The 19,092-nt window shown below is 41.9% G+C and overlaps 1 protein-coding gene across 5 annotated transcripts in view; it reads right to left on the reverse strand.

Moving 5' to 3' along the window:
• Positions 1-19,092, reverse strand: part of ttc28 (tetratricopeptide repeat domain 28) — an 891,459-nt gene that overhangs the window by 251,340 nt on the left and 621,027 nt on the right. The gene's annotated exons all lie outside the window — the stretch shown is intronic.

Consider the following 19,092-nt stretch of genomic DNA (forward strand, 5'->3'; position numbering starts at 1 on the left):
AAACTTTTGATCACAAATAGTTTCGATAATATACAAAAAACAGCATTTTGTGGTTTAAAGGTGAGCTTTATTTGTCACACGTACCTCGAAACATTGAAAGATACAGAGAAATGTCAAATTTTGCATCAATGACCAACACAGATCATGGATTTTGCTAGGGGCAGCCTGTTAGTGTTGTTATACTTCCAGTGCCAACACAGCATGCCTGCATCATCATGCTATTCATAACATTACAATCGCCTTTTTTATTGACTAAACATCTATTCATATTAAAATACAAACTATAAATAGTTACTGATATTCATTGGTCATGTAAAACACTCATCATCATCATTATGTGCCATGCCGTATGATGTGGGTGATCATGGTCTCTCCATGACAATGATTGTTTTGGCAAATTTTTCTACAGAAATGGTTTGCCATTGCCTTCTTCTGGGCAGTGTCTTCACAAGACAGGTGACCCCAGCCATTATCAATACTCTCCAGGGATTGTCTGCCTGGTGTCAGTGGTCATATAACTAGGACTTGTGATATGCACCAGCTGTTCATATGGCTTCAGATGACCCTGATCGGTGGGGGGGGGGGGGGTAGCTAAGCAGGTATCACACCTTGCCCAAGGGTGACCTGCATTCTAGCGAAGGGAAGGGGCACCTTACACCTCCTTTGGTAGAGACATATTTCCACCCTGTCACCCAGATTTATAACACTACATTTCCCAAAATATAATTTTTTATGGCTATAGATGACCAAAAAGTTTAATGTTCTGATTATTTATTTCAGAACCCAATTCAGAACTATGGCAAAACCGGTAAGAGTCTTTTTATTGGTAATAAGGTTCCTTCATCTTTGGGGCAAAAACTATCCGGATTTGAACTACTCAAAACTTCCATGAGAAAAACTCTAAGGATCACCCAATGTATTTTCTCCTGTAAGCAGGATGTCCTGGAAAGGACCTTTCTGCAAAATGCTTTTACTTCCATGTAGCGATTTCAATTTAATAACATGGATCGTACAGCTCTGAACTGCAACATTGATCATGTCTCATTAGATTTACAATTGCAAATATTAAATTTTCTAAAGTTTTATGATGCGTTCTAGTTCTGGGTGTTCTTTTTTATATCGGGGTGGCCTGCAGATAATGCACACTGAACTGAAATGTACTGAAATATGCCTTTTGATTTTGTGGTTTTGTATTCTGTGTTTTTGCTTTTTTTGCCATTTGCATGATTTTTTGCATGGGGAGGGGGCATTTTGATGTTTGATATTTTTCTTTGGGCGAGGTGATCCATGGTTCTTCTTTCTTTCATGACTGGCTGTGAGGAAGACAAATCTCAGGGTTGTATACTGCATACATAAGATCATAAGATATAAGAGCAGAAGTAGGCCATGGGCTGACCCACTTCATCCAGTCCCCACTCTCCTGCCTTCACCCCATACCCTTTGATGCCCTGGCTAATCAACAACCTATCTATCTCTGCCTTATATCCACCCAATGACTTGGCCTCCACAGCTGCCCGTAGCAACAAATTCCACAGATTTACCAACCTCTGACTAAAATAATTTCTGCGCTTCTCTGTTCTAAATGGACGTCCTTCAATCCTGATGTCGTGCCCTCTTGTCCTAGACTCCCCTACCATGGGAAATAACTTTTCCATATCTAATCTGTTCAGGCCTTTTAACATTTGGAATGTTTCTATGAGATCCCCCCCCAATTCTCCTGAACTCCAGGGAATACAGCCCAAGAGCTGCCAGACGTTCCTCATACAGTTACCCTTTCATTCCTGGAATCATTCTCGTGAATCTTCTCTGAACCCTCTCCAATGTCAGTATATCCTTTCTAAAATGAGGAGCCCAAAACTGCACACAATACTCCAAGTGTGGTCTCCAAGTATAGAGCCTCAACATCACATCCCTGCTCTTATACTCTATACTTCTAGAAATGAATGCCAACATTCTTCACCACTGACTCAACCTGGAGGTTAACCTTTAGGGTATCCTGCACAAGGACTCCCAAGTCCCTTTGCATCTCTGCATTTTGAATTCTCTCCCCACCTAAGTAATAGTCTGCCCATTTATTTCTTCCATCAAAGTGCATGACCATACACTTTCCAACATTGTATTTCATTTGCCACTTCTTTGCCCATTCCCCTAAACTATCTAAGTCTCTCTGCAGGCTCTCTGTTTCCTCAACACTACCTGCTCCTCCACCTATCTTTGTATCATTGGCAAATTTAGCCACAAATCCATTAATCCCATAGTCCAAATCACTGACATACATTGTAAAAAGCAGCTGTCCCAATACCGACCCCTGTGGAACTCCACTGGTACATGCTTTGATTAAAAAATGCACACTGACCTTTGAACTTTGCTGTCAAAATCGAAGTAAAACTGAACTACAAACAAGAAATGCTGAAAATATTCATTCAAGGCTTAGGTACCCATTAAATGAAACTTATTTATAGCGCGGGGAAAGAATGAGGTCATTCGTCACTGATGAATGCAAGTTGCTGATTAAGATCTACATATTTCAGAAAAAAAGAGAGCAATTTTTAAGATCAGAAGAAGGCAACATTGTTAACAAGATTAATGGTGATTGTTATGTGATGAATAGTGATCACAAAGCTGGCACTTTCAGGATGCTATTGAAATTACTCATGGCGCTAAGCCTGATATATTCTTGCTCTTTCTGTATAAATAGCATTACAAATGCTTCTCGTTGTGTTGTCACTTGAGTATGCGTGTTGCTTACATCTGAATGCTCCTGTAATGGTAGTTGGTGTCTGAGGAACTGCTTTCAATCACAGTTATTCCCCTGCGAATAGATGATGTGCACAGGTTCTGATTAGCTTTGCAGAGAGACACCTCTGTTTGTTTTTAGGGTTGCCAGCGGCAGGGTCCAAGAGACCCAACTTCCATGAACCTTAAGGGGCTCAGTAAGGTTCCCTGGTCACCCTTTTAGCATGTGACCTCACATAATTCCAACAGTCAGTGTCCAACAGTTACTTAACTTAATTGACTGTGGATTTGCACTTGGACACAGACCTGCAGTTAATGAACAACATGGCGCTAAATTGAACTGAGCTGAACTACACTGAACATTCCTAGACTGCTTCAAGGACTCTGTGGTTTGATGGTTAATATTCTCTGTGTTATTCACGCGTTTCTTTTTTGCTGTTTGCATGATTTGCTCTTTTTTTGTGAATTAGACGTTTGATGTTTCCATGGTGTTTCTTTGTTTTGTGTCTGCCTGCAGGAGGACAAATCTCAGGGCTGTATACTGCATGTATGTTGAACTTCTGAACTTTAACTTCAGGAAACTGAAATCATGAAAATACATAGCTCTTACTGAGTGGAAAGGCTGAGCAGCATTTCATGTTCCTGGGTGTCAATACATCTGAAGATCTATCCTGGATCTGACAGGTTGATGCACTCATGAAGAAGGCATGCCAGCAGCTATATTTCTTCAGAAGTTTATGGACACTTAGCCTGTCACCAAAAACTCTAGCAAATATCTGCAGGTGAACCGTGGAGAGCGTTCTAACTAGTTGCATCACCATCTGGTTGCATTGGCAGAGGCGCCAATGCACAGGATCAGAAAAGAGTTGTAAATTTAGCCAGCTTCATCATGGTTCTAGCCTCAAAAAAGGTGATGTCTCAAGAAGGCAGCATCCATCATGAAGGACATTCACCATGCCCTTTTATTACTACCGTCAGAGAGGAGGTACAGGAGCCCGAAAACACACTCAATGTTTCAGGAACACCTTCTTCCTCTCTGCCATCAGATTTCTAAATAGTCCATGACCTCCAAATACTACTTGACTATTTTGCTCTTTTTGCACTATTCTTTATATATACATTATAACTTACAGTAATTTTTAAGCCTTGCACTGCACTGTTGCCGCAAAGCAACAAATTTCCCAGTGATAATAAACCTGTTTCTGATTCTGGCCCAATTTATTCCTGAACATGAGGAAGTCTGCAGATGCTGGAAATCCAAAATGACACACAAAACTCAGCAGGTCAGGTAGCATCTATGACAAGAGTAGACAGTCAACATTTCGGACTGAGACCCCTCTCCAGGGCTGCTTTGTTGACTGATGCCCGTAATCAATAAGACAAAGTCTGAAAGTGCTTCGTACCTGCAAGATGAAATAATAAATTTCTAGAAAGCATTCAGCAGATCAGGCTGAACCTGTGGAAATAGAAATGACCAATGTTCCATTCTAGGGCCCTTTGTGCCAGACCTGAAACCTTAGCTGCTTCTCTTACCACTGATGTGGACTGAACTGCTGAATGTTTCCAGCTTTTGCTAGTTTTAACTCAGATTTGCAGGATCTGCAGGTTTCACACTTTGATTTTCATTTGGTAAGTGCAGTCATTTGAAATTCCAAGATAGGTTGTAACTGAAGAGGCCAGCCAAAGTCAGAAACATTTCCTACACTCAATGATACCAAGATAGGCCATTAGTTGTCCCAGCCTCTGCCTCAGCTACATGGAACAATGACTTTCTTCTGTAATGAACATCAACCAATCATTTGTCTGCCAAGGAATTGCCCAAAACTAATTTGCAAAATCTTTTCTGGTGAAAAGTATATTCCAGAACTGAATTATGTCAAGATGAGACTGATAAACTGAGAGATAAAAGGCAAAAGCATGGCGTTCAGGAACAAGACCACTTACTGCATGATTTTCAAACCCAGAAAGAGGAAATAAAAGGAGGGGCTGAAATGGGTTGCATGTGCAAACCATACTTGCAGAGGGAGGATTAGTAGTAGGAAAGGCATCTTATTTCAGGAGTAACTATTAAACTGAGAACAAATTAGAAAGCAACTTTTATCTTCACTCCACTTCTGTATTCGTGCACACAAAGGGTACTTGTATCACACTGCACTTTTGGATAGAATGTGCATGCACCACATCTAAAGATGCTACATGCATCAAAGTTTGGGTGTACTGGTTAAGGGCAGCAACCTTGGACATAATAGAGGTCCTCTCAAATGCTTCATATATCACTCACAGCACACTTGCCTGCACTGAGTTCTATTGATCACATTCCATTAAAGAAAAAAAAGAGGGTAAACAGAAAGTGAGAGTGAATAAAGCATTCTCATTAACATTGGATAAATGCACCAGCAGCTCTTACTGATTTGCAATTTAGATCTTCCAGGGTTAACTTGAAACAGAAATTATGTCATGGAATTTTAAAATACCAGCTGTTATGTTAACAGAGTTCTTTACTAAACTGGCTTTTTGCCAATCTATCTGCTTCTTTGGATGCTGATAACTGGTAATGCTTTTTTTCAGGAGATGGTGAACAACTGCCAGGAATTAAGGCAAATCCTCTCCATGTAATACCGCAGGCAGCTGTGGTCACTCAGGGCTCGGTGTTTCTTTACTCTATAAACTGAATAGACAGGAGAAGGGGATGCATGCTTTCAAGGAAATAGAATCACAGAGACACTTCTGGTAGCTTTTGTGCACAAACTTGCTTCCCTTTGAAGCTCCTCATTCAGTTTCTTCAATTTAAAGCAAACAATCTTGAATTGACAAACCTTGTATTCTAGTATCACCGGGGAAGGTAGACTGAGCACATTTTTACAGGCCAAGTACTGCTCCTTATTCAGTAAATAGAAGACTCTTTGGGATTTTGGGCCCATTTTGCCTGCCTAATTCAATTTTCAGACAAGCTTCATAGACAGGGTTATAGAAATTTAACAGCTGCAGAGGCTTTAAAAATAAATTGAGTGATGTGATGATATAAGATCATATTTTAGTGTTTGAAGATTTTGGTTTACTGGGCATCTTTCCTAAACTATCTTTCTCATATCAAGTCCTACCTTTAAAGCAATCAAAGGAACGGGTAATATTAGTTTGAGATTTGTTTAAATTATGAACAGTTTTGATTGGAAAATAAGTAACAATGGCCACCATTTCTTTTGGCACCTATGAGAACGCAAGCATCTGGAAAAACTATTTCCACATATACTTCTGTAACGTGGATTCTTTGGCATCAGGAGTGGATGAGGTGGAGATCTGTGCAGCTTTGAAGGGAAAGGTGAATGAATGACTTGAAGCAGAGAAGGTGCAGGATATTGAAGTGTGAGGAGCAGCAGGATTCATGAGCCATTAGCAGAGAGCAGCAGTCAGACAAATACGGTCATCTCTGTTGGAAATGAAGTGTACAAACAGGCTTATCAGTTGAATTGTGCAGCTAAAACATATTACAGCGAGTATGCAATTTAGCAGAAAATCAAAAATGAATTGCAATAACGATGCTAAGTCACCCATTAGCTCCGTTAATAGCCGTACAAGTGCGAGCAACAGGGCTCGATTCATCAATTCAACTGTGGAATATGCAAAGTAGAACACTAATGGTGGAAATAAATTGCAGACGGCCTGATTTACTAACATAATCCATCAGATTATTGCGAGTTACAACAGCATATAAAGAAGAATCTAAGTGATGTTTTCTCATCAAAACCAAAGAAAATGATCTTGAGAAATTCCGCTTACCCTCCAACTTGGAAATAATGAGGACCGTAGCTAATTACTTAACACTGCTAAATATGCATCATCATCATCATTATGTGCCGTGTCGCTGAATATGCATACACGTGTTAACTGTCTTACAAGCTCTACAGATGAACATTTTATCAAGTGTCATCCTAGGTTTACCTCGGCATTTCACATAAGGGTATTGTTACCCAAAATGCACAAAGTATCTTGTCTGAAATTAAACAACAAAGAGAGATTATGAGAATATTTAAGAACTACTGGGCCAAGTCAGATTGATGACTAGCCAGAGGTTCCATAGAGAATTGTCAGCTTGCTGTGATCTACGCGTTAGCGCATCCAGGCCTGCCCACCACAGCACACAAATACAGGATGTACTGTACGTCAATTGGCAGTTCATCAGACCCCCTGCTCCTCGCTGAGAGCAGCTAACCCCAAGCAGTTGTTTCATAATGCATTGAAATTAGGGGCCAGATACAAAGTGAATAGGGTTGCTACATTCCATTGAAAGTTCAGTAAAGTCAAGTGGTTTGATAGACACAGTAAAGTGTAAAGTCCGCACAGAAACAGGTGTTATGGCCCATTCAGTCAATGCCAAACCACTTAAGCTGCCTACGCCCATCGACCAGCAGACGGACCATAGCCCACCACACCCCTCCCATCCATGTACCTATCCAAACTTCTCTTGAACGTTGAAATCAAAATTGCATTCATCACTTGCACTGGCGGCTCATTTCACAGCCTCACCAACCTCTGAGTGAAGATGTCTCCCCTCATATTCCCTTTAAACACTTGGTTTATTTTCTTCTAATTAATATTAATACATTAAATCATATTTTATTATTTGAAATTTGCCTATTATTTGAATTCATACTGTTGTTTTAAAAATTATTCAGAATCAGTAACAGGTTTATTATCACTGACATGAAGTTTGGCACATTGTGACAGCAAGGCATAAAAAGTACTATTAAGTAATAATAAACACTATAAGTTTATAATAAATAAATAATTATGCAAAAGAGCTATCATGTTCATGGGTTCACAGACCATTCAGAAATCGGATAGCAGAGGGAAGAAGCTGTTCCTAAAATGCTGAGCACAAGTCTTCAGGCTCCTGTACCTCCTCCCTGATGATAACAATGAGAAGAGGGCATGGTGAGAATCCTTCACGATGGGTGCCTCCTTCTTGGGGCACCACTTTTGAAGATGTCCTCGGTGGCAGGAATGGTTGTGCCAATTATGACGTTGGCTGAGTGTACAATCCTCTGAAGCCTCCTTCCATCCTGTGCATTGCAACTTCCATAGCAGGCAGAAATGCAGCCTGTCAGCATGCACTGTCTACAGAAATTTGCTAGTGCTTTTTTGTGATATATCAAATTTCCTCAAACTCCCAGTGAAGTATAGACACTGGCATTCTCCTTCGTGATTGCATCAATATGCTGGGCCCAGTATAGATCCTCTGAGATGCTGACACACAGGAACTTGAAGCTGCTCACCCTTTCCACTGCTGATCCCTCAATGAGGATTGGTGTGCGTTCTCCTGACTTCCCCTTCCTGAAGTTCGTAGTCAATTCTTTGATCTTACTGACATTGAATGCTTGCTTGTTGTTGCAGCAGCACTTACCCAGCCGATCTATCCTGCTCCTGTATGCCTCCTTGTTGCCATTCAACCAGCAAAAGTGATGTCCTCAGCATATGTAAAGGTGGTGCTTGAGCTGTGCCTAGTATAGAGAGGGTAGAGCAGTGGGCTGAGCACACACCTTCTTTGTTGATTGTCAGCGAGGGGGAGATGCTATTACCGATCAACAGTGATAGTGGTCACCCAATAAGGAAGTCGAGGATCTGGCTGCAGAGGGAGGAACAGAGGCCCAGGATCTGAAGCTTGTTGATTGATATCGATGGGGTGACAGTGCTGAATGCTGAGCTGTAACCTGACCAGTGGAATGCATTCAGACCGGTTGCATCTCTGCCTGGTATAGAGGTATTGGTACTGTCCAGGTACTCCAAAGCTGGGAGAACAACCAGTGAGATTGCGTCTGCTGTGGGCAAAGTGCAGAGCATCCAGCTCCTTATTCAGGCTGGAGTTAATTCTAGCCATGACCAGCCTCTCAAAGCACTTCATCACACTAGATGTGCGTGCTACTGGGCAATAGTTGTTGAGACTGCTCATCATGTTCTTCATGGGCACTGGTATGATTGATGGCCTTTTGCAGCAGGTGGGAACCTCCAAATGCAGCACTGAGAGGTTGAAGATGGCTTTGAAGACTCAAGCCAGTTGGTCAGCAGAGGTTTTCAGTACCTAGCCAAGTGCACCATCGGGGCCTGATGCTTGCAAGGGCTCAGCCTCCTGACGGTTGTTCTCCCTTTCAAAGTGACCACAAAAGGTACTAAGCTCATCGGAAAGTGAAGCATCACATACGTTTGTGCTGTTAGGATTTACCTTATAGGAAGTAATGGCATGCAAACCCTGCCACAGCTGTTGTGCATCCAATTGCATCTCTAATTTTTTCATGGAATTGTCTTTTAGAGTCATATCTGGACTTCTTGTAGGATTCTGGATCACTGGTCTTGAATACCACAAGTCTAACTCTCGGCAATCTGCAAGTCTCCTAGTTCATCCATGATTTTTCTCTTAGGTATACTTGGTATATTCTTTGAGATATGCACTCATCTGTGCAGATCTTGGTGATGAATGTGGCATATTCATTCAGATCCAAAAATGAATCACTGAGTATAGTCCTGTCTACCAATTCAAAGCAGTCCTGTAAGTGCTCCTCCACATCCCTCAACTAAACCTTCGCGGTTCTCACCACTGGTGCTGCAGACCTCAGTCTCTGCCTGCATGCCATGGCTCAATGTACAGGAGGTGATCGCACAAAGTGTGGGCATGGGGAGGAATGGTAAACGTTCTTGATGGTGGTTAACAATGAACAGATTGGCTCCCCTGGTTCCACAGGTGCCCCGCTAGTGGCAGTTTGTCAGAGACGTCTTCAGGCTGGCCTAGTTGAAGTCACCCACAATGATCAGGAAAGCATCAGGGTGCACTGTGTAATGACTGTTGATCACAGTGTTCAGCTCCCCCACTGCCAGCATGACGTTTCCCGGGTGGAATGTACACTGCTACCAGGATGATGGAGGAAAACTCCCTCAGCAATTAGAGTGGACAATATTTGGCCACCAGATGGTCCAAGTCAGGTGAACAGGACTGAGATAAAACGAATTATTCACATATTTTTCAGTTCTTTACAAATGTCTTTGATCCCCAGTGGCATCAAGAAAATGCTGTAAAGGCCTTCCAAGCACACATGAGAAGACATTCAACAAGGGCTTCAGATTTCATCCATGCTCTTCCTCTGGCTCAATATTACAACAGGCAACAGAACCTCTCTATCTCCACTGGAAATTCACCAATTCACATCTGCAGTAACCCACAAGTTGATCCTGTGTGGGCAAGCATGTGCAAGCAGGTGGGCTTATGGAGGATGAATGCGTCCAAATGATTGAATGAGAATTGCTGGCTGCAGTTCCAACTAAAATGATAGATTATTGGTTACCGCATCACTAACTATTCCAGTTAGAGAGAAAACAACCCAGGCGAGGGCACAGCAAAGATAAGCAGCTAAATGAGGACAGGTGTACTGATCAAACTATAGATAGGGGTGTTCCATCCAGATGTAATTTGACAACAATTAATCTGAAAGGGAATACAAAGATTGGTCTGAGAGGCAAGCCATGCAGCTAAATGCGAGACCAGCCCAGGAGAAAGTAAGCCAGAAATCAGGTCAGAAGGACTAAGGTGGAACATAGTGGTGTGTGGAAACATAATATACCTAAAGCTGAGTTTTTGCAAAGGGTGCCATTGTCCTTTGAGATATAAAGAGAATATTAGCTGAATTCTTTGAAATTCTGGGATTTGCAGCAAGACTGACAACAAGGAATTGGCCCACGTTTACTTTGATTGTCATTAAGTGGACCATATATTGGTTTATATATAAAGTCTTCGGAGTCCATGATAAGATTGAGAACACACTTTGCAAAGAAAGTTTAATGAATGGACCAGAGGATTAGCCCAAGGTGAGATGTTGCTAAGGAAAAATCATTACGGGCAGCCCATGATTTGGTTTGTGTTTTTTTTTTGGCATTTCGGGAACAACAGCAATATTTATATCTGCGATAGCATGCGAGTCAAGGAAAGAATTTTAAAAATGTTTGCTCAGTATGAGCTGGAGTTTCAGGATGGTGGTCATACCATTACAAGAATCTCGGATACTTGGCTGGAAATTACACAGTTTCAATAAAATTTGGCAAAGTTGATGCTGTTACAGAAGAAGAAAGAGTGAGAGCTCTGGGGAAGAGTTCAGTGTCCACAAGACTTCTGTTGCTTATGGAACTACTGAAAAGCCCTAATCAAGTGGATGCCTTGAGGTAAGACTGCCATGCAATGTATTGATGGTTCATAAGCTTTCAAAACCTTATGAGTGATGGTAGTGTGGAAATAGATTTACATATTAACAATTAGGAACGTAAACATTATATCAACAAAATATATTTTAAAATTTCCCTTAAATACACGACCATTTCTGACACCTCTGTCCCCTTTCTCAATCTCTTTGTCTCCATCTTAGGAGACAAACTGTCTACCAACATCTCTTATAAACCTACCTGTTCACACATCTATCTTGACTACACCTCTTCCCACCCTGTTTCCTGTAAAAATGCTATTCCCTTTTCTCAGATCCTTTGTCTGCCGTATCTGTTCCCAGGATGAGTCCCTCCTTTCCAGGACATCAGTGATGTCCTCCTTCTTCAAAGAAAGGGATTTCCCTTCCTCCACCATTAATGCTGCCCTCATCCGCATCTCCTCCACTTCCTGTACATCCATGCTCACCCCATTTTTCTGCCACCTTAACAAGGATAGAATTCCTCTTGTCCTCACCTACCACCCCATGAGCCTCCACATCCAACATATCATTCCCTGTAACTTCAGCCATCTTCAATGGGATCCTACCACCAAACACATCTTTAATTCAGCCCCACCTCCAATCTCTGCTTTGTGTATGGATCACTCCCTTTGTGATTCTCCCACCTCACTCATCTCCCTCCTAGCACATATCACTGCAAACACCAGAAATGCTGCACCTACCTATTTACCTCCTCCCTTACCTCCATTCAGGGCCCCAGATGGTCCTTCCAGTTGATGCAACACTTCGCCTACAAATCTGTTGGTGTCGTCTATTGTATCAGGTGCTTGTACATTGGTGAGTCCGCTTTGTCGAGTACCTCTGCTCCATCCACTAAAAGTGGAATTTCCCAGTGGCCATCCATTTTAATTCCTATCCCCATTCCCTTTCCAACATGTCAATAAATGGCTTCCTCTTTTGCCTCAGTGAGGCTATTCTCGGGGTGGGGGATCACTCAGTCTAGGTAGCACCCAACCTGATGGCATGAATATTGATTTCCCCTTCTGGTAAAAAAATTCCCTTTGCATTCTCCATTCTTCTGTTCCTCACTCTACCCTCTTATCTCTTTTCCTTACCTGCCTATCACCCTCCTTTGGTGCCCCTCCTTCTTCCCTTTCTCCCATAGTCCACTTTCCTCTCTGTTCAGATTCCTTCCTCTCCAGCCTTTACCTTTCCCACCCACCTGGCTTCACCCATCACCTTCTAACTAGTCTTCCTTCCCCTCCCTCCACCTTTTTATTGTCATCTTCTTCCTTCTTTTCCAGTCTTGAAGAAGGGCCTCAGCCCAAAGTATCGACTATTTATTCACTTCCACAAATGTTGCCTCACCTGCTGAGTAATTCCAACATTCTATGTGTGCTGATCTGGATTTCCAGCATCTGAGAATGTCTTGTGTAGATATATTTACATATGTCAGCTTAACGCTCTGAGACAAGAGGGACTGAAAACAGGAAGAACCACAATTTGGGAAGCATTGTCAGACAAGACAGAGGAAAGGTTTGGCATTCATAACTAGTCAATAGAGGTCAGGATGCAATCCAGAGTGAAAACTGAGTCAGTTAGATGGAGGGTATTCAGAAGCAACCAAAGCGGAAATTAGAATCCAGTGTTAAGGAAATAGCAGCCACGCAGCTTGAAAATCACAATACTGTATAATTAAGCAGAATCAACATGGTTTTGTGAACAGCAAATCATGGGTGACCAATTTATTCAATTTATTAGAGCTTGTTGAAAATACAAACATCTGTAAATTCATAAGACATACAGAGCGTACAAATATTCATTCCTATGAACAGCAGAACTGGTTTTCTCTCTCTCCACTTTCAGTAAGTGTTCTTTCTTATCAGTTTGATGTCCTTCATTACAATACTGTGGAGAAATAATGACCAAATCAATGATGATTTTTTTGTGTATTTTCTAACTCCTGGATAAAATTGACTTTTATACTTCTGTGAAAAATGTAATCAGCTCATATCAGAGGACTGCCTGTACCTATATAAGGCAGAAATACAGAATAATTTCTTCTCTCAGAGGTATGTGAATTCTCTAGCCCAGAGAACAGCAGAGGTGAGTTACTGAATATATGCAAGGAACAAGATAACCAGCTTTTCGATCAGTTGGGGAGTCAAGGGTAATGGGAAATGGGCAGGAAAGTTAGGCTGAGCATTTGATCGGGACCTCTGTGCTGCTACTGAATTCCACAGTCAGTTTGAAGGGACACAAAGCCTTTTACTTCTCCTAATTCTTGTGCTTTGTCCCTCTTGAAGTTGAATATTAAAAATTAGCTTTATTTGTCACTATTCCTCAAAACATTGAAACATACAGTAGAATCGAGAAGAAGAAAATAGCACCAGTGAACAATGCAACCAAGGGCAACATTCTTCAGATGGTTCAAGAAACTACTTCTTTCACTTCCTTTACACCTTCTTATTCTTTCAAATGTGGTTCTGCTACTGTTGAAGCCTGTGAGCAACATTTTGCTGGTGTGCTTTTGGGCTGATTGAGTGATCTAGCACTTTGCTGTCTCTGAGGGAGTTCAGTAAGGCTTCAAGTGAACTGTACAGCCTGGATGCCAAGAAGCCTGGAGACCATGATCAACTCAATTTCTTGCTGATCTCACCAATTAAAGCATCGAAGAAGATTGAAATCAATGAGTATGAGAGCGGGTGTTCAGTGCCGTCCACCTGCATGTGACCGGTCTCGCTCTCCCTCTCACCCGCTGCACCTCCGCGGAGGAAGGTGCCGGCAATACAACAGTCTGTCTCTCTCTTTCTCCTTCTTACTCGATGCTACCAGAGGATGGTGCCAGAGTCCTGGGTCTCCGGCAAGGTTTAATCGACATGGTTTGTGGATTGGACTCTGTAGTTCACATTATGATACATTTCTGGTTGCTGGTCATTCCTTTTTTTGGTGTTGTTTTGTGCAATTTAAATCGAGGCAGACCGACTCTATGGCCTATCGATAGCAAGCGATGCGGTTCTGAATTGAACTGAACTGAACATGCCTGGACTCTTTTAATGACTTTGTGATTTTGTGTTTTGTATTCTGTGTTTTACGCTTTCTTTTGTGGTTTGCACAACTTGTTTTTTTTTATGCGTTGATGTTTTCCTTTGAATGGGTTCCATGGTATTTCTTTGTTTCGTGGCTGTCTGTGGGAAGATGAATCTTAGGGTTGTATACCGCGTACATAATTTGATAAAAATGTACTTTGAATCTTTGAAATGTGACATTCACGTCAACGGCCAATAGAGTCCAAAGGTGTTCTGGGGACAGCCTGTAAGTGTCACTGTGCATCTGGCACCAACATAACATGCCCACAACGTACTAACTCAAAACCACACATCTTTGGAATGTGGGGGGAAACCCACAAGGTCATAGGGAGAATGTACAAAGATGTATAAAGTCCTTGGGAACTGAACCCCACTCGGTGATCACTGGCACTGTAAAGTGTCATGCTAACTGCTATGCTACTGTGCCCATAAAGCACGATACAGACCCTTCAGCCCATGATGTCATGCCAACCTTTTAGCCTACTCCAAGATTAATCTAACCAATCCCTCCCACATAGCCCATGATTTATCTTTCATCCATGTGCTGGATGAAAAGAGACAAAGAGTCTCTTAAATGTTCCTAATGTACCCATTTCTACCCTCGCCCCTGGCAGTGCGTTCCATGCACTTACCATTGAACTTGAGTTCATGGATTTTAATAAAGTACTAAATACTATCTATAATTGCAGCTATGTGCAATTATAAATTGCTCACACATGACTTGCTGTTCATAAAACCATGATGATCCCACCTAATCGCATTGTGATGTTAATGACAATTGGATTGCAATGACAGACAGAATGCTTGGGATATGAACATGTGTGAGCCATTTGGCCACCCAGTGTCTGTTCCTGCACTCAAGAAGAACATGTCCTCAGATGCATTTTCCAGCCTGTTCCCTTTAACTCACCGGTTTCTGAAATTCTATCACTCTTTGCTTCTACAAATCTGGAGCAGAAATAGGCCACTTGGTTTTCCCCCCACTACCTACCCGAGTCTATTCCTCCATTCAATAACTTCAGTGCTGATCTGGTTTTGTCCTCATGTCCATCCCACTCAATGTATCTCATCAGGACAAGTAGAACTGCTTCAGGCTTTGCTGCTTGTGATTGAGAAGTGCTATTAGCTTGAGTTAAGTTTAATAAATAATAGACTAAATTGAGAGCTATGTACTGTAATGGAAACAATTAGTGTAACTGGTATTATCAGTACCTGTAGTAAAACTTCCCTAAGCCTATTAAAGAAAGATAATCCATTATGTGCACTGGCAGGATTTTGGTGCTCCCAACTCTCTCCATGGTGGAGCCGTTTCTGTGCACTGAGGAGTGGTCAGCCTGAACCTTCCTAAAGTCCACAATCATCTGTTTAGTCTTGTCCCCCCTCCCCCAATAGGACATATTTAGGATATATAACAAATAATTAAGTTCAACAGCAGCCATTCTTCAGCCATGAACATGGATTGTAGATTAAACTTAAAATGCAGCCCTGAACAAGAGTTTTCCTAGGGCTGTGGAAACCAGTTGACTGAAAACCAGACAATGCTGATTAACATTCATTTTGGGTGTCTGACTTGTGGGTGTGAACAAAGAGGTGTGGAAAATCTATATGTAATTCAAAGGAAGCATTGTAGATATATGGTAACTGTAGAATTGTCCTGCTGTTACCTTTGATCTTTGGCATCTAAAATGTCACTGGGCCTAATAGGCCTCTTCCTTCAAGAGTGTCTCTTTTTTTTGAATAAACACTTCTGTATCCACTGGCTTCAGTGTCTCTCCAGTGACTTTGTTCACGTTACAAGACCCCTGATACCAGACAGAACGATTGTTCTTGAGTCATTAAGCACAAAAACAGGTCTTTCAGCTCACCCTATCCATGATGACAATCAAGTAGCATCTATATTAATTGTATATATTTCCTTGGATGTAAAAGTCCCTCCTGAAATTAATATAAAAACAATATATAAACAGAAATATCTTCCTCTTCTATTGCTTAATTAAGGTGAAATCCTGAAAAGATGATCCTGTAATACATAAGCTCCACATATAGTCATACAGAACAGAAACGGACCCTTCCCACCCACTATTATTTATTCCAATCATCAATAATGTATATACAACAGGGGTTCCCAACCTGGGGTCCACTGACCCCTTGCCTAATGGTATTGGTCCATGACATTTAAAAAATAAGGTTGGGAACCCCTGATCTACAGTAATCCCACTTACCAACTCTAGGCCTGTAGCTCGACATACTTCAGCAATTCAAGTGCATATCCAGAAGTTTCTCTCAAATATTGTGAAACTACTTGGAGATATGATGTGGTGTCCATTACAGAGACTTGGACGGCTCAGGGACAGGAACGGTTACTTCAAGTGCCGGGTTTTAGATGTTTCAGAAAGGACAGGGAGGGAGGCAAAAGAGGTGGGGGCGTGGCACTGTTGATCAGAGATAGTGTCACGGCTGCAGAAAAGGTGGACACCATGGAGGGATTGTCTACAGAGTCTCTGTGGGTGGAGGTTAGGAACAGGAAGGGGTCAATAACTTTACTGGGTGTTCTTTATAGGCTGCCCAATAGTAACAGGGATATTGAGGAGCAGATAGGGAAACAGATTCTGGAAAGGTGTAATAATAAGAGTTGTCGTGATGGGAGATTCCAATTTCCCAAATATCGATTGGCATCACCATAGAGCAGGGGGTTTAGATGGGGTGGAGTTTGTTAGGTGAGTTCAGGAAGGTTTCTTGACACAATATGTAGATAAGCCTACAAGAGGAGAGGCTGTACTTGATTTGGTATTGGGAAATGAACCTGGTCAGGTGTCAGATCTCTCAGTGGGAGAGCATTTTGGAGATAGAGATCATAATTCTGTCTCCTTTACAATAGCATTGGAGAGAGATGGGAACAGATAAGTTAGAAAAGCGTTTAATTGGAGTAAGGGTAATTATGAGGCTATCAGGCAGGAAGTTGGAGGCTTAAATTGGAAACAGATGTTCTCAGGGAAAAGTATGGAAGAAATGTGGCAAATATTCAGGGGATACTTGTGTGGAGTTCTGCATAGGTACGTTCCAATGAGACAGGGAAGTTATGGAAGGGTACAGGAACAATGGTGTACAAAGGCTGTAATAAATCTAGTCAAGAAGAAGAGAAAAGTTTACTGGAGATTCAGAGAGCTAGGTAATGTTAGAGATCTAGATAATTATAAGGCTAATAGGAAGGAGCTTAAGAAGGAAATTCGGAGAGCCAGAAGGGCCATGAGAAGGCCTTGGCGGGCAGGATTAAAGTAAACCCCAAGGCATTCTACAAGTATGTGAAGAGCAAGAGGATAAGACATGAAAGAATAGGACCTATCAAGTGTGACAGTGGGAAAGTGTGTATGGAACTGGAGGAAGTAGCAGAGGTACTTAATGAATACTTTACTTCAGTATTCACTATGGAAAAGGATCTTGGTGATTGTAGTGATGACTTTCAGCAGACTGAAAAGCTTGAGCATGTAGATATTAAGAGAAAGAGGATGTTGCCTGGATTGGGGAGCATGTCTTACAAGAATAGGTTGAGTGAACTTGGCCTTTTTCCCTTAGAGCGACCTGATAGAGGTGTATTAGATGATGAGAGGCATTGATCATGTGAACAGTCAGAGGCTTTTTCCCAGGGCAGAAATGGTTGCCACATGAGGACACAGGTTTAAGATGCTAGCGAGTAGGTACAGAGGAGATGTCAGGGGTAAGTTTTTTACTCAGAGAGTGGTGAGTGCGTGGAATGGGCTGCCGGCAACGGTGGTGGAGGCAGATATGATAGGGTCTTCTAAGAGACTTTTAGATAGGTACATGGAGCTTAGTAAAATAGAGGGCTATAGGTAAGCCTAGTAATTTCTAAGATAGGGACATGTTCGACACAAATTAGTGGGCCAAAGGGCCTGTATTATGCTGTAGGTTTTCTATGTTTCTATGTTCTATGTTTCTACTTTATTCCACCACCTTCTGAAGCAAAGCATTCCAGATTGCAACCATTCTCTGGGTATAGAAACAATCTTCCTTGGATCCTTCCTGCACCTCTTAGCCCTCACCTTAAACCAATTCTTTATAAAGTCATAGATTATGATCTTACACGGCAGATACATCCTATTGTTACTGTGGATAAAACCTATTTAAGACAGAAAAGTTTTACTTCCCCAAGAAAGGCAACCCTCAGGGTGGAGGAGCAACACCTTATATTCTGTATGAGTACCCTGCAACCTGATGGCATAAATTTCACCCACTCCCTTCCTCTACTCCCCACTCCCCACTCCAATTTTTTACTTCCTCGCAACTGCCTACTACTGCCCCCTGGGTCCCCTCCTCCTTCCCTTTCTCCTATTGTTCACTCTCCACTCCAATCAGATTCTTCCTTCTCTAGCCTTTGACCTTTCCCACCCACCTGGTGTCTCCTATCACCTTCCAACTAGCCTCTTTCCCCTCCTCCCACCTTTTTATTCTGGTATCTTCCCCCTTCCTTCTCAGTCCTGAAGAAGGGTCTTGGCCTGAAACATCGACTGTTTATTCTCCATAGATGCCGCCTGACCTGCTGAGATCTCCCAGCGTTTTCTGAGTGTTGCTTATCATGACTTTGGGATTTTCAAATCACCTTCCATTTATCCCATACAGGATAGAAACAGAATTAAATATTACATTCAGTGTTGTTTTCTTCAGATATGTGACAATCATTCCAGTGGAACCTTGCCATTATCCTCTAACACGCCTAAAAATAGTCCATTAATACTACAGAAGCCGAACAAAACCAGCTCATTCCATCGCTGCCTGCTAGAGTCAGTCACATCCTTCTTGGTTCAGTGCCACTGTTTGCCCATAAACTCCTTCAGTTCCAGCTGCATGCAGCACTTGTACATTATACATCATGTCCTCGGGGGGTTCTGTGCGGTATCGTACAGTTACTTTATTGCTTCCATTGTAATATTAAAAAAGAATTGACATATGTGAGGTTTTATTTCTTCCCTCCATGCTGTTTCAATTTTCTGTCTACACCTGACTGTGCACATTGAGTGCAGTCTAAAAACAGAACGGAAACGTTTGCTTGCATT

Source organism: Hemitrygon akajei, chromosome 14 (assembly GCF_048418815.1).
Source record: "Hemitrygon akajei chromosome 14, sHemAka1.3, whole genome shotgun sequence".
In the NCBI taxonomy this organism is placed as follows: domain Eukaryota; kingdom Metazoa; phylum Chordata; class Chondrichthyes; order Myliobatiformes; family Dasyatidae; genus Hemitrygon; species Hemitrygon akajei.